Source organism: Scyliorhinus torazame, chromosome 8 (assembly GCF_047496885.1).
Source record: "Scyliorhinus torazame isolate Kashiwa2021f chromosome 8, sScyTor2.1, whole genome shotgun sequence".
NCBI classification, from domain to species: domain Eukaryota; kingdom Metazoa; phylum Chordata; class Chondrichthyes; order Carcharhiniformes; family Scyliorhinidae; genus Scyliorhinus; species Scyliorhinus torazame.
The window spans coordinates 31,814,755-31,829,314 of NC_092714.1; the positions used below are offsets into that span (position 1 = coordinate 31,814,755).

The window sequence follows — 14,560 nt, forward strand, 5'->3', positions numbered from 1 at the left end:
TTCTGGGTTGTGGGGCTTGTTGTGTTTGGTCCTTTGTACTTCACGAAGGAACTCACCAAACACTCCGACTTGTCCAAACCAGAATCTTTTATTGAGTATCGTGTGGTAAGATAGCAATCTGACACAGAGCACGTTATCATGGAGTCTAACTGCTCCTCTGGAACTTGCCCCTAGCACTGACCATTCACTTGTATGTCTTATTACCCTCTTAATCTGCTTCTGAAGATGACCAGATGTGACTCCCTTTATATTGGAGTCACAGGTCACATGACCTTGGTCTAGAGACGGCATAGTGTGTCTGTACCGGCAACTGCTGGTTGGAGGTTGCACACCATCCATCTATGATATAGCCCATAGGCATATCATCACAGGGGTGAGACACACGCAATGTGCAAACTCCACACTGACAGTGAGCTGGGGCCGGGATCAAACCCGGGTTCCCAGCTCCATGAGGCAGCAGTGCTAACCACTGCCCCACCGTGCCGCCCAGCATACTTTGGAAACATATAATAATTTATACATCTTGAGCAAGAGGACATGTTAAGACATTATTGTTTGTTTGCAGTTGATTGGAGAATGCTGTGTTTATCCATGTCTTTGTACAAATGAGGTTTTACCACTTGTTAATCCTGGTGTAAATCCAACCAATGAGGTTTGCCAGATAATCCATGTTAGCCAAGAAGAAAGCTTTCTCTCAAATTGTAATCGTAAGCTGTTTTCTGTCTGACAATCTTCATCCATGCAGATTCTCAGAGCTGACGCTCAGAATAGCAAACATGCTCCAATGAACATTCATATTAACTTATTTCAGGCAGAATAATTTTCTAGCCTTGGTGCTGGTACCATGATTTTCACCCATGGATGCATAGAACTGAACTATTTTCTTTGACTTTTTACCATATGGCTAAAAATTTGTTCCAACATCTTTTCATTGTGCCTTGTGAAGTAACCTGAATTACTGTCTATGGCTGTTGGAGTGCAGCCTAATTAGTAATTTTAAAATTCCCACAATTAGGATTCTCTTTTCTTCTTATTAAGGGAGCATATTACACTGAGAAGATAGACTTTTGCCCATTTCGGAAACTCAATGCTAAAGACATCAGGGGCTGGATTCTTCATTTGGGAGACTTAAATTTTCCCACTGGAACTGAATAACATGTGATTTGCATTCCCATTGGGGGTGCTTTTTGTTCCGAGATTCAGGACATGCAAATGGTCCAGCAGTTTTCCTACTTGGATTGGATTGGATTTGTTTGTCGTCATGTATAGTGAAAAGTATTGTTCTGCGAGCAGCTCAAACAGATCATTTAGTACATGAAAAGAAAATACGTAATAGGGCAACACTAGGTACACAATGTAAATACAGACACCAGCATCGCGTGAAGCATACAGGAGTGTAGTATTAATCAGATCAGTCCATAAGAGCGTTATTTAGGAGTCTGGTAATAGCAGGGAAGAAGCTTTTTTTGAATCTGTTTGTGCGTGTTCTCAGATTTTTTTATTTCCTGCCCGATGGAAGAAGTATCTTCTTCCGGACTTGAATCTAGAGCAATTCCCATTCCCACTGGTGTCTGATTTGTTGGGGCCAGAATTCGTGCTGAAGAGCATGACTAGCTGGAGCTGTTTATAAGCTATCCAGTCACCACACACCATCACTCCAGTCACCACGCGCCATCACTCCAGTCACCACACACCATCACTCCAGTCACCACGCGCCATCACTCCAGTCACCACACACCATCACTCCAGTCACCACGCACCATCACTCCCGTCACCACGCACCATCACTCCCGTCACCACGCGCCATCACTCCCGTCACCACGCGCCATCACTCCCGTCACCACGCGCCATCACTCCCGTCACCACGCGCCATCACTCCCGTCACCACGCGCCATCACTCCCGTCACCACGCGCCATCACTCCCGTCACCACGCGCCATCACTCCCGTCACCACGCGCCATCACTCCCGTCACCACGCGCCATCATTCCAGCCAGGAAGGTGGCCCAGAGAAGACCAGCACTGTGATTCCGGGAATCTGAGGTGGACAAACTGCTGGACCCCATTCAAGGGAGGAGGGGCACTCTTTTCACCAGGGTGGGTCACAGACTTAAGCCCGTCAGACTAGGGGGAGGTGGGCAGAGGCGGTCAGTGCTACCAACCTTACAAGAAGGACTGGAACGCAATGCCGTAAAAAGATTAATGACCTCCTTAGCGCAGCTTAGGTCAGTCGCCACCTCTGCCCCGGCATCAATCCTGTCCCTCACTCCTGACATCATCGCCCTTACAACCTACCCTCCACCAAACCCAACACATGTATTGTCCTCTTTGGCCAGGAGTCTTGTTCACACGTGCCACCAGCTACAGACCCCCATAGAACCCGCCTCCCAGCATCTCACCATGGCCTTTTTGTGTCCCCTAGGAAAAAGCAGCCGACAACAGGCGTGAGAGGCAGAAGACTAGAGGGGGCATATTGACTTGCGGGTCTCCACACTCCTGTGGAGGAGACGGCCTTGCAACTAGCGGGCAAGACAGAGGAAAGGGCAGTGGCTGAAACACTGGAGTGTGAGCGGTTATGGGAAAGGTGGATTCATTTTGAAGTGGGGGAGGGGTTACTGGGGAGGTGGTTCACGTTGTGGAGCTGCTGGTAGCCACGCCTCTTAGTTGGAAAATCGGAAGGTGATGAGGTTGTCCCATGTGTAACGGTCGTGGATCACACGTTATGCGGGCTGCCCTACCAGCTCAAACTCCACGACTGGACCATCCTGGACATCCTCCTCATCAGATGAGGCCCGCTATTCTTCCTCCTTGTAATAATCCTACGAGGATAACGTGAATGATCTCCCTATGTGACTCATGGAATATGTGCTTCCCTGCTAGAGGGCAGAGGTCCACCCAAATCTGGCACATAAGAACACAATATAAAGGCCGCCTGGACAGGGACTAGCATGTTGGTTGTCCCAATGAGACTTACTCATTAGGAGATTAGGAGAAAGGGTAAGAGGAAAAATAAATTGCGAAAAGTTACTGAGCAAGGTGTTAGGATTCATAACAAAGACATAAAAAACAGCATAAGTGTACTTTACCTGAATGCTCGTAGTATACGAAATGAGTTGATGGCGCAAATCATCGTGAATGACTATGATTTAGTGGCCATTACTGAAACATGGTTAAAAGATGGTCACAACTGGGAGTTAAATATCCAAGGGTATCAGACTATACGAAAGGATAGAATGGCCGGCAAGGGCGGTGGTGTAGCTTTGTTGTTTAAGGATGGCATCCGGGCAATAGTAAGGGATGATATTGGTGCTATGGAGGACAAGGTTGAATCAATTTGGGTGGAAATCAGGAATAGTAAGGCGAAAAGGTCACTGATAGGAGTAATCTATAGGCCACCAAATAGTAACAGGATGGTAGGGCAGGCAATAAGCAAAGAAATAACGGATGCATGTAGAAATGGTACAGTGGTTATCATGGGAGATTTTAATCTGCATATCGATTGGTTTAACCAGGTTGGTAAAGGCAGCCTTGAGGAGGAGTTTATAGAATGTGCCCGGGATAATTTCCTGGATCAGTATGTAATGGAACCTACAAGGGAACAAGCGGTCCTAGATCTGGTCCTGTGTAATGAGGCAGGATTGATTAATGATCTCATAGTTCGGGATCCTCTTGGAAGGAGCGACCACAATATGGTGGAATTTAAAATACAGTTGGAGAATGACAAGGTAAAATCAAACACTAGTGTTTTGTGCTTAAACAAAGGCGATTACAATGGGATGAGCGAAGAACTAGCTAAGGTAGACTGGGAGCAAAGACTTCATGGTGAAGCAGTTGAGGAACAGTGGAGAACCTTCCGAGTGATCTTTCACAGTGTTCAGAAAAGGTTCATACCGACAAAAAAGAACGACGGTAGAAGGGGAAAAATCGACCATGGATATCTAAGGAGGTGAGGGAGAATATCAAATTGAAGGAAAAAACATACAAAGTGGCAAAAATTAGTGGGAGACTAGAGGACTGGGAAGTCTTTAGGGGACAACAGAAAGCTACTAAAAAAGCCATAAAGAAGAGTAAGGTAGACTATGAAAGTAAACTGGCTCAGAACATAAAAGCAGATAGTAAAAGCTTCTACAAATATATAAGACAAAAAAGAGTGGCTAAGGTAAATATTGGTCCTTTGGAAGATGAGAAGGGAGATTTAATAATAGGAGACGGGGAAATGGCTGAGGAGCTGAACAGGTTTTTTGGGTCAGTCTTCACAGTGGAGGACACAAATAACATGCCAGTGACTGATGGAAATAAGGATATGATAGGTGAGGACCTTGAGATGATTGTAATCACTAAGGAGGCAGTATTGGGCAAGCTAATGGGGCTAAAGGTAGACAAGTCTCCTGGCCCTGATGGGATGCATCCCAGAGTGTTAAAAGAGATGGCTAGGGAAATTGTAAACGCACTAGTGATAATTTATCAAAATTCACTAGACTCTGGGGTGGTCCCAGAGGATTGGAAAGTAGCAAACGTGACACCACTGAGGTCGGCAGAAAGCGGGTAATTATAGGCCGGTAAGCTTAACTTCGGTTGTAGGGAAAACGCTGGAATCTATCATTAAGGAGGAAATAGCGGGGCACCTGGAGGGAAATTGTCCCATTGGGCAGACGCAGCATGGGTTCACAAAGGGTAGGTCGTGTCTGACTAATTTGGTGGAATTTTTTGAGGCCGTTACCAGTGCAGTAGATAACGGGGAGCCAATAGATGTGGTATATCTGGATTTCCAGAAAGCTTTTGACAAGATGCCACACAAAAGGTTGCTGCATAAACTAAAGATGCATGGCATTGAAGGTAAAGTGGTAGCATGGGTAGAGGATTGGTTAACTAACAGAAAGCAGAGAGTGGGGATAAATGGGTGTTTCTCTAGTTGGCAACCTGTAACTAGTGGGGTCCCTCAAGGATCAGTGTTGGGCCCGCAGTTGTTCACAATTTACATAGATGATTTGGAGTTGGGGACCAAGTGCAATGTGTCAAAGTTTGCAGCCGACACTAAGATGAGCGGTAAAGCAAAAAGTGCAGAGGATACCGGAAGTCTGCAGAAGGATTTGGATAGGTTAGGTGAATGGGCTAGGGTCGGGCAGATGGAATTCAATGTTGCCAAGTGTGAGGCTATTCATTTTGGGAGGAATAACAGCAGAATGGATTATTATTTAAACGGTAAGATGTTAAAACATGCTGCTGTGCAGAGGGACCTGGGTGTGCTGGTGCACGAGTTGCAAAATGTTGGTGTGCAGGTGCAACAGGTGATTAAGAAGGCTAATCGAGTTTTGTCTTTCATTACTAGAGGGATGGAGTTCAAGACTAGTGAGGTTATGCTGCAATTGTATAAGGTGTTGGTGAGGCCGCATCTGGAGTATTGTGTTCAGTTTTGGTCTCCTTACCTGAGAAAGGACATATTGGCACTGGAGGGAGTGCAGAGGAGATTCACTCGGTTGATCCCAGAGTTGAGGGGATTAGATTATGACGAGAGGTTGAGTAGACTGGGACTGTACTCATTGGAGTTTAGAAGGATGTGGGGGGATCTTATTGAGACATATAAAATTATGAAGGGAATGGATAGGATGGATGCGGGCAGGTTGTTTCCACTGGTCGGGGAAAGCAGAACTAGGGGGCATAGCCTCAAAATAAGGGGAGGTAGATTTAGGATGGAGTGTAGGAGGAACTTCTTCACCCAAAGGGTTGTGAATCTCTGGAATTCCTTGCCCAGTGAAGCAGTTGAGGCTCCTTCTTTAAACGTTTTTAAGAAAAAGATAGATGCCTTGCTAAAGAATAAAGGGATTCGGGGATATGGTGTACGGGCAGGAGAGTGGAGCTGAGTCCACAAAGATCAGCCATGATCTCATTAAATGGCGGAGCAGGCTCGAGGGGCTAGATGGCCTACTCCTGTTCCTAACTCTTATGTTCTTACTCTATGTGCATACTTACTGCCATAGGCAGATTTCCTCTGTTCGTGAATAAGAGTTTGGCGACTCGGGGATTTTCACAGTAACTTCATTGCAGTGTTAATGTAAGCCTACTTGTGACACTAATAAAGATTATTATTATAATCCAGCATTCACCCTATCGTTCGACTTCCTGGGTCGTTATACTGGTGACGAGGTAAAATAAACTATAGCTCCAATTCTGGACATTGCATGGAAAGTGGCGCCAAAAGCCTCTCCGATGATTGCAGAGGGGAGCTTACGGACTGGGGCAGGAGGGGTGTAATAATCCCCCCCAGAGGAAACCCTGATTGATCTCTCCCTAAGACGAGTGAAAAATGAGCTTCCCCACTACTGGGTGGAGGCCCACCCACCTGGGGCTCATAATAACATAGTATTGAGGCTGGCCCGGACAGGGACTAGCATGTTGGTTGTCCCAATGGGACTTACTTTGCGTGTATATTTACTGTCATGGACAGATTTCTTATGTCCGTGAATAAACCAGCATTCACCTGACTGTTTGCCTTCCTGAGTCTTTGTTATGCAGGATGCAGCAGGCCAGTATTTTTTTTTTAATAAACATTTTATTGAGGTATTTCTTTGGCATTGTAACAGCAATAAAATAAACAATGTACATAACACGTAAAATATTAACATAGTGCAAATACCACCTCCCTCTCCCGCAGGTCCCATCATTACTTACCCCCAAATCTATGCTAGCCTAACCCCCTCCACCACCCTCCCCCCTCCCCTTCTGCTGATGATTAATTCTCTGCGAAGAAGTCAATGAATGGTTGCCACCCCCGGGCGAACCCGAACAGTGACCCTCTCATGGCGAACTTAATTTTCTCCAGGCAGAGGAAGCCAGCGATGTCCGATAGCCAGGTCTCCGTTTCGTGGGCTTCGGGTCCCTCCATGCTACCAGGGAAGCAAAGGCCAGAACATCTGCCTCTTTCTCCTCCTGGATTCCCGGATCCTGCGCCACCCCGAAAATTGCCACCTCTGGACTCATTTCCACTCTTGTATTTAATGCCGTGCACATGGCATTGGCAAACCCCTGCTAAAATCCCCTCCGTTTTGGACATGCCCAGTACATGTGGACATGGTTCGCTGGCCCCCCCGCACATTTCGCACACCTGTCCTCCACCCCAAAGAATCTGCTCATCCGGGCCACTGTCATGTGAGCCCGGTGAACGACCTTAAATTGGATCAGGCTGAGCCTGGCACAGGTTGCGGTCGCGTTGACCCTACTCAACGCGTCTGCCCAAAGGCCCTCCTCTATCTCTCCCCCCAGCTCCTCCACCCACTTTTGCTTCAGCTCCTTGGCCTGCGTCTCCTCCGATCCCATAAGCTCCCTATATATGTCCGAGACGCTCCCCTCTCCTATCCATCCTCTAGAAACCAACCTATCCTGAATCCTCCTTAGCGGCAGGAGTGGGAAGGTTGGTACCTGCTTCCGCAAAAAGTCCCATACCTGTAAATATCTAAATTCATTTCCCCCTGCCAATGCAAAATTCTCCTCCAGCGCCCTCATACTCGGGAAGCTCCCTTCTATAAACAAGTCCCCCATCCTCTCAATCCCCGCTCTGCACCAAATTCGGAAACCCCCATCCATCCTCCCCGGGGCAAACCGGTGATTATCACAGATTGGGGACCACACCGATGCCCCCTCTGCTCCCACATGTCTCCTCCACTGCCCCCAGACTCTCAGGGCCGCCACCACCACTGGACTGGTGGAGTACCGCGCCGGCGGGAATGGCAGAGGTGCTGTTACCAGCACCCCCAGACCTGTGCTCTTGCAAGAAGCCGCCTCCAGGCGCACTCACACCGGCTCCCCCCCCCACCAGCCACCTCCTCACCATGGCTATATTAGACTCCCAATAATAATTGCTAAAATTCGGAGCGCCAGCCCATCATCCCCCCAACTCCGCTCGAGCATTGCCCTCTTCACTCGCGGGGACTTGCCCCCCCGACACAAAACCCACAATAATTTTATTGACCTGCTTAAAAAAGGACTGAGGGATGAAGGTGGGGAGGCATTGAAAAACGAATAGGAATCTTGGGAGGACCGTCATTTTTTCCGTTTGAACTCTGCCCGCCAGAGACAACGTAAGCGCGTCCCATCTCCAGAAATCCTCCTTCATCTGCTCCACCAACCGGGCCAAGTTCAATTTATGTAGCCTGTCCTAATCCCTCGCCACTTGGATATCCAGGTACCTGAAACTGTCCCCTACCACTCTGAACGGCAGTTCCCCCAGTCGTCTCTCATGACCTCTCGCCTGGACCACAAACATCTCGCTCTTCCCCATATTGAGCTTATACCCCGAAAACCGGCCGAATTCCCCTAAAATTCCCATAATTTCTTTCATCCCCTCCATTGGGTCTGAGACATACAAAAGCAGGTCATCCGCATACAGCGAGACCCTGTGCTCCATTTCAACCCCCCCCCCCCCCCCCCCCCCCCCCCCCCCCCGACCAGCCCCTTCCAGCCCCTTGAGGCCCTCAGAGCAATTGCCAGCAGCTATAGCCAGCGCAAACAGCAGTAGGGAGAAGTGGCATCCCTGTCTCGTCCCCCAGTGCAGTCTAAAGTAGTCCGAAATCATCCTATTCATCCGTACACTTGCAACCGGAGCCCGGTACAGCAACCTAACCCAGTCAATAAATAATTCCACTCAACGCGATCAAAAGCTTTCTCCGCATCCATCGCAACCACTACCTCCATCTCCCTACTCTCCGGGGGCATCATGATCATGTTTAACAGCCTTCTTACATTGGCCACCAGCTGCCTGCCTTTAACGAACCCTTTCTGATCGTCCACAATAACGTCCGGTACACAGTCCTCAATCCTGGAGGCCAAACTTTTGGCCAGCAGCTTGGCATCTACGTTCAACAAGGAAATCAGCCTGTAAGACCCACATAGCTCAGGGTCCTTGTCCCGTTTCAGGATTAGCGAGATCATGGCCTGTGACATCGTCTCTTTCCCTAGCCTCGTTAAAGACCTTCATCAGCACCGGTCCCAATATTCTGGAGAACCTTTTATGGAACTCGACTGGGTACCCATCCGGTCCCGGGGTCTTACCCGACTGCATGGCCTTCAAACCCTCCACTATCTCCTCCAGCCCGATTGGGGCCCCCAGCACTTCTACCAGCTCCCCGTCCACCCTCGGGAAAGTCAGCCCCTCCAGGAAGTGCCTCATCCCCTCCGGCCCCGCAGGGGGTTCCGACCTATACAACCTGCTATAAAAGTCCCGGAAGGCCTTACTCACCCCTGCCGAGTCCCCAACTAAGTTCCCATCCCCGTCAATAACTTTCCCTATTTCTCTAGCTGCCTCCCTCTTTCTGAGCTGCTGTGCAAGCATCCTGCTGGCCTTCTCACCATGCTCGTAAATCGCTCCCCTTGCCTTTCTAAGCTGTTCCACTGCCCTCCCTTTGGTAAGCAAGCCAAATTCCGCCTGTAGCCTCCGGCGTTCCCTTAACAGCCCTGCCTCTGGAGCCTCCGCATTCCTCCTATCAACTTGTAGAATCTCTTCTACCAGTCGGTCCGTCTCTGCCCTATCCGTCCTGTCCCTGTGAGCCCGGATGGAAATCAGCTCACCTCTCACCACTGCCTTCAGCGCTTCCCAGACCACCACTGCTGAGACCTCCCCCGTATCATTCACCTGCAGGTAGCTCAACATACAATTCCTCAACCTCTCGCACACCACTTCATCCGCCAATAGCCCTACATCCAGCCTCCATTGCGGGCGCTGCTTGACATCCATACTAACCTGCAGTCCACCCAGTGCGGAGCATGGTCCGAGGTCGTGATCGCCGAGTACCCCGTGTCCACCACCCCCGCCAGCAGGGCCCTACCTATGACAAAGAAATCGATCCGAGAATACACCTTGTGTACATGGGAGTAAAAAGAAAATTCCTTGGCCCTCGGCTGCCTAAATCTCCATGGTCCACCTCCTCCCCAACCATCTGCTCCATGAACCCTTTCAGCTCCTTTACCATTGCTGGCACCCTGCCCGTTCTTGAGCGTTACCGATCCAGGCCGGGGTCAATAAATGTATTAAAATCCCCTCCCATGATCAGCTTGTGCGAGTTCAGGTCCAGAATCTTCCCTAGCACCCTCTTTATAAAATCCCCGTCATCCCAATTTGGCGCATGTACGTTGACCAGCACCACCTTCATCCCCTGCAGCTTACCACTGACCATAGTATATCGACCTCCCACATCCGAGACTATTCTTCCACCTCACATGTCACCCGCTTATTAACCAAGATCGCAACCCCTCTAGTCTTTGTATCCAGCCCCGAGTGAAAAACCTGACTGATCCAGCCTTTCCTCAACCTGACCTGGTCCACTACTCTAAGGTGCGTCTCCTGCAACATTACCACGTCCGCCTTCAGTCCCCTCAGGTGCGCAATAACATGTGCCCTCTTTACCGGCCCATTTAGCCCCAAACTTTCCAGGTCATCAGCCTAGATGGGGGGGGGGGGGTGGCAAAGCGCCCCCCCCCCCCCCCCCCCCCACACCGATCAGCCATCCCCTTTCTTGGGCCCGCCTCCAGCCCCTACGCCGCACCTCCTCTGGCCTGTCCCACGGCGGCCCCCACCCCTGACCTCCTCACTATCTCTCCACCGAAGTCCCTCCCTCGTCAGCAGAACCAATCCCCCCCCCCCCCCCCCCAGCAACACTACTCTAAAAATTTAACACATCTGCTAGACTAAACATATGCACCCCCCCCCCCCCCCACTGTGCTTCCACGAGCAAGCTCACCCAGCTAGCTTGGTGGCCCCCACCCCCAGCGCCAAGAGGTCTTCCACCTATTGTTCCCTCGCTCCCTCCCCCGCTCATACAAACAAATTCCCTCATCTAACAATCCCCAGACAAACACCCAACAGCAAGAAAATACAAAAATAAAAGCACCACCCACCGAAACTCAAACAGGCACGTCACCATCCCACAAAAGTGCACATCAATAAAAACAAAAGGGATATTGCCAACATCCACCGAGAAAAGAAACCAAAAATGGAAAATCAACTTTTTCCCCCCCTTTTCTTATACAGAACCCCAAAAACAGAAACGAAACAGTAAGAGGAGGCACCACCAATTTAAAACAGGAAAACAAAACCCAAAAAACAAGGGGAAAAAGGGGCCCAATATAGGCCAACAAGTTGTCTCAAAGTTTGAGAGTTCTCAGACCCCCACCAGTCCTTTTCTTTTAGCAAAGTCCAGCACCTCATCGGGCGACTCAATGTAGTGATGCTGGTCCTCATGTGTGACCCAAAGACGAGCCGGATACAGCAGACCGAACTTCACCTGCTTCTTGAAGAAAATAGACTTGACTTGGTTAAAGCCTGCCCTCTTCCTCGCTACCTCCACGCTCAGGTCCTGGTACACCCGCAGGATACTGTTGTCCCACTTACAACTCCGCGTTCGTTTGGCCCACCGAAGAATGCATTCCTTGTCCAGGAACCTATGGAATCTCACCACCATTGCCCTCAGAGTGTCCCCCACTGGCGCTTCCTTGCAAGCGCTCGGTATGCCCTGTCCACCTCCAACGGTCGGGGGAATGCCCCCTCCCTCAGCAGTTTTTCGAACATACCAGCTATGAATGCCCCACCGTCTGCTCCCTCAGCCCCCTCCGGGATCCCGACAATTCTTACGTTCTGCCGGCGGGACCGATTCTCGAGGTCCTCCACCTTCTCCAGTAGCCTTTTCTGCTGGTCCCGAAGTATCCCCACTTCCAGCTCCACCACTGTTTGATGCTCCTTCTGCCCAGCCAACGCCTTCTCAACCTTCTGAATCGCCCGATCCTGGGTGTCCAATCTATGCTCTAGCCGATCGATCGATTCTTTAGTCGGGTCCAAACATTCCCGCATCTGCTTGGCAAAACCATCTTGGGTGGCTTGCAACACCTGCTCCATTGGTCGCTGCGCCGCCACCCCAGGGGTCCAGTCCTTGGCCATATTGTCTCCTGCTTCAACACAGCTCGTGGCTAACTTCTTATTTCTACCTTTTCGTGCACTTCTGGTCCTATGCTCCATACACTAATCCGTGGAAACGGTGCCCAATTGCCTCAGCCTTCGAATCCACTGTTTAAAACCAGAAAAAAGTCCGGGGCAAAGGTCCAAAAATCCGGCCAGAGCGGGAGCCACCAAATGTGCAACTTACTCCTTCATAGCCGCCACCGGAAGTCCCGCAGCAGGCCAGTATGATGCTTGAGACCCTTCTGGGCCTATATTGGGGAGCCCCACCAGCATCATCCAGGCATCAAAAGCACCCCTCGAGGATGCCGATGTACCTCGCAATGACACTCCTGTTTGCTGAATCGGCATTGTTATAACAAATCTCCGCATCGGTATTGGGCCTCAATGCAGGTTCATCAGCCATGACCTCAGCGGGTAACTCTTGTTGCCTAAGAGCCAACCCCTTACCCGAGGGACCACCTCAAAGGTGCCAGGGACCTCAAAGTGCGCCAGGGTGTAAGTGTCATGCATGCTGCCTGACTATTGGGTCCAGGTGGTCGCATACCAACTGTACATTCAGGGAGTGGAAGCACTTCCTATTGATGAAGGGCACCCCCTGTTGAACAGGTGCTTGGAGGGGGACATGCGATCCATCGATCGCCCCCTGGACCTGGGGCATGCCAGCGAATCCTGTAGTCCGGGTATTCTGGTGGGCCTGATCCAGATTGAGGTGATATAGTCCGATGCCCAATTCCCTGGCACATGGAGCATCTGTAACCGCGCGGGTGCACCTTTGTGTGGATGTTTGCAAGATCCCAGACAGGTCCCAACTCAAGCTGTGGAATGATCCTGAGGCATAAAGGTTCAAGGCGACCATCACCTTGACGCCCACTGGGAATGCATGTCCTCCTCCAAGCCTCCATGATGCCAGGTGTGTCACCACGTGGCACAGATGGCGCAGTCTCTCTGGGTAGCTGGAGTCGGCATTAGCACAGGCAGTCTGGCAGCTCCTCTAACGATAGGCGCCAACGGTACATACATGGCCCGATGTGGCGCCTCCTTCGTACCTCCTCCTCAGTCTGTTGAATGGCCAGCACTCTTGTGTGTAGTGATCTTTACTTGAGTATGCAACAAGGGGCTGATGGGTAATGAATAGACACTAGAGGGAGCACTGGCGTATATAAAAGGGGAAGCAAGCAGCCCTCTGGGCTGTTGGGTGGATTAGACCGTGAGGAGAACAGAGGCAGAGGTTGAGCTCAGGGCTGCTAGTGTGGTCAGGCCTAAATGTAGTGTATAGAAAAGGTATAACCTTTTTACTAGTACAGTTCTTAAAGTAAGAACTCATGCAGTTATTTAAGTTGTGTTGCTCAATAAACCTTCTGTAAAACTTCTGGATGACTTTGAGCCTTCTTCCAAAGCGTCTACTGTAACTGAGTTGAGTAGCACAGATTACCTGCCTTACAGGTAACAAAACATGGTACCAGATTGGCTTTAATCGGACAGTACTAGATAGATTAGGTTAGAGACCAGAAAGAACCAAAACAAGCAGCAAAAGTAACGGGCCGGCCACTCGACAGTGGAAGACTTCTCAGCATTTTGTTTCCACACAACCCACCGAAGCGATGGACCACACGCCACTTCCAGAGTTGCTGAAAATTACCGGTAGTTTACATAGTAACTGGAAAATGTATAAACAAAAGCTTCAATTATACATGGCGGCTACTGCCTTAAATGCAGCCCCTGACGAGAGAAAGATTGGGATATTACTCTCAACAGCAGGCTGGCAAGCTGTAGACATTTATAACTCTTTTACGTATGGTGACAATGAAGATAAAACCAGCTTTCAAGTGATAATGGCAAAATTTGATGAACACTGTAAATCACAATCAAATGAAATCATGGAACGATTTGACCTGCGCAACAGATTCCAAAAAAAAACAGGCAGACTATCTCTAATTTTATCACAGATCTCCGACTGCTAGCACAAGGTTGTAACTATGCTGATGTAACAGACTCCATCATCAGGGATCAATTAATCTATGGTCTCTCAGATGAAAATCTAAGAGAATCATGAATGCAGCAAAATGATTTAACTTGAAAAACTACCATAGCAAAATGCTCACAGCAAGAACAGAAAAAACAGCAATACCTGCAGCTTCTTGAAAAAAAACATGGAGAAAGTACTCCACGAGGTGGAAGATGTTAAAATGGTGGCCTCTCCTCACAGGCCTTCTTTTCCAGCCGCTGGCGCCCATTACAGCATGTCTGCGCATGTGCTCAGTCAGGAGAAACGCGATCACGCAAGATCCCGGTATGTAAAGTACACACCCCAGCCAGAAAAGCGAGTCGCGCATGCGCGATCGCTACTGACGCGTGACATCACGGATGTCATGACGTGCTACCGCTGTGGCACTGCCCATTTAAAAGGGAAATGTCCTGCACTAGGGAAAAGATGTTTATAGTGCTTCAAGATGAATCATTTTGCCTCCCAGTGTCACTCCACAGCCAAATATTACTCTCCAACGCAAAGACATGGAAACTTCAAGGTTCGCACAGTAGCTGGACAGACAAACGCAATGGACACTCAGACACCCGAAGAAAACTTTTCCGACCACAAAGAGTTCCACTCCTGGGAGAAC

At 49.5% G+C, this 14,560-nt stretch overlaps 1 protein-coding gene across 5 annotated transcripts in view; it reads right to left on the reverse strand.

Moving 5' to 3' along the window:
• The window catches only part of LOC140427720 (lebercilin-like protein), a 162,973-nt gene that overhangs the window by 22,055 nt on the left and 126,358 nt on the right, over positions 1 to 14,560 (reverse strand). The gene's annotated exons all lie outside the window — the stretch shown is intronic.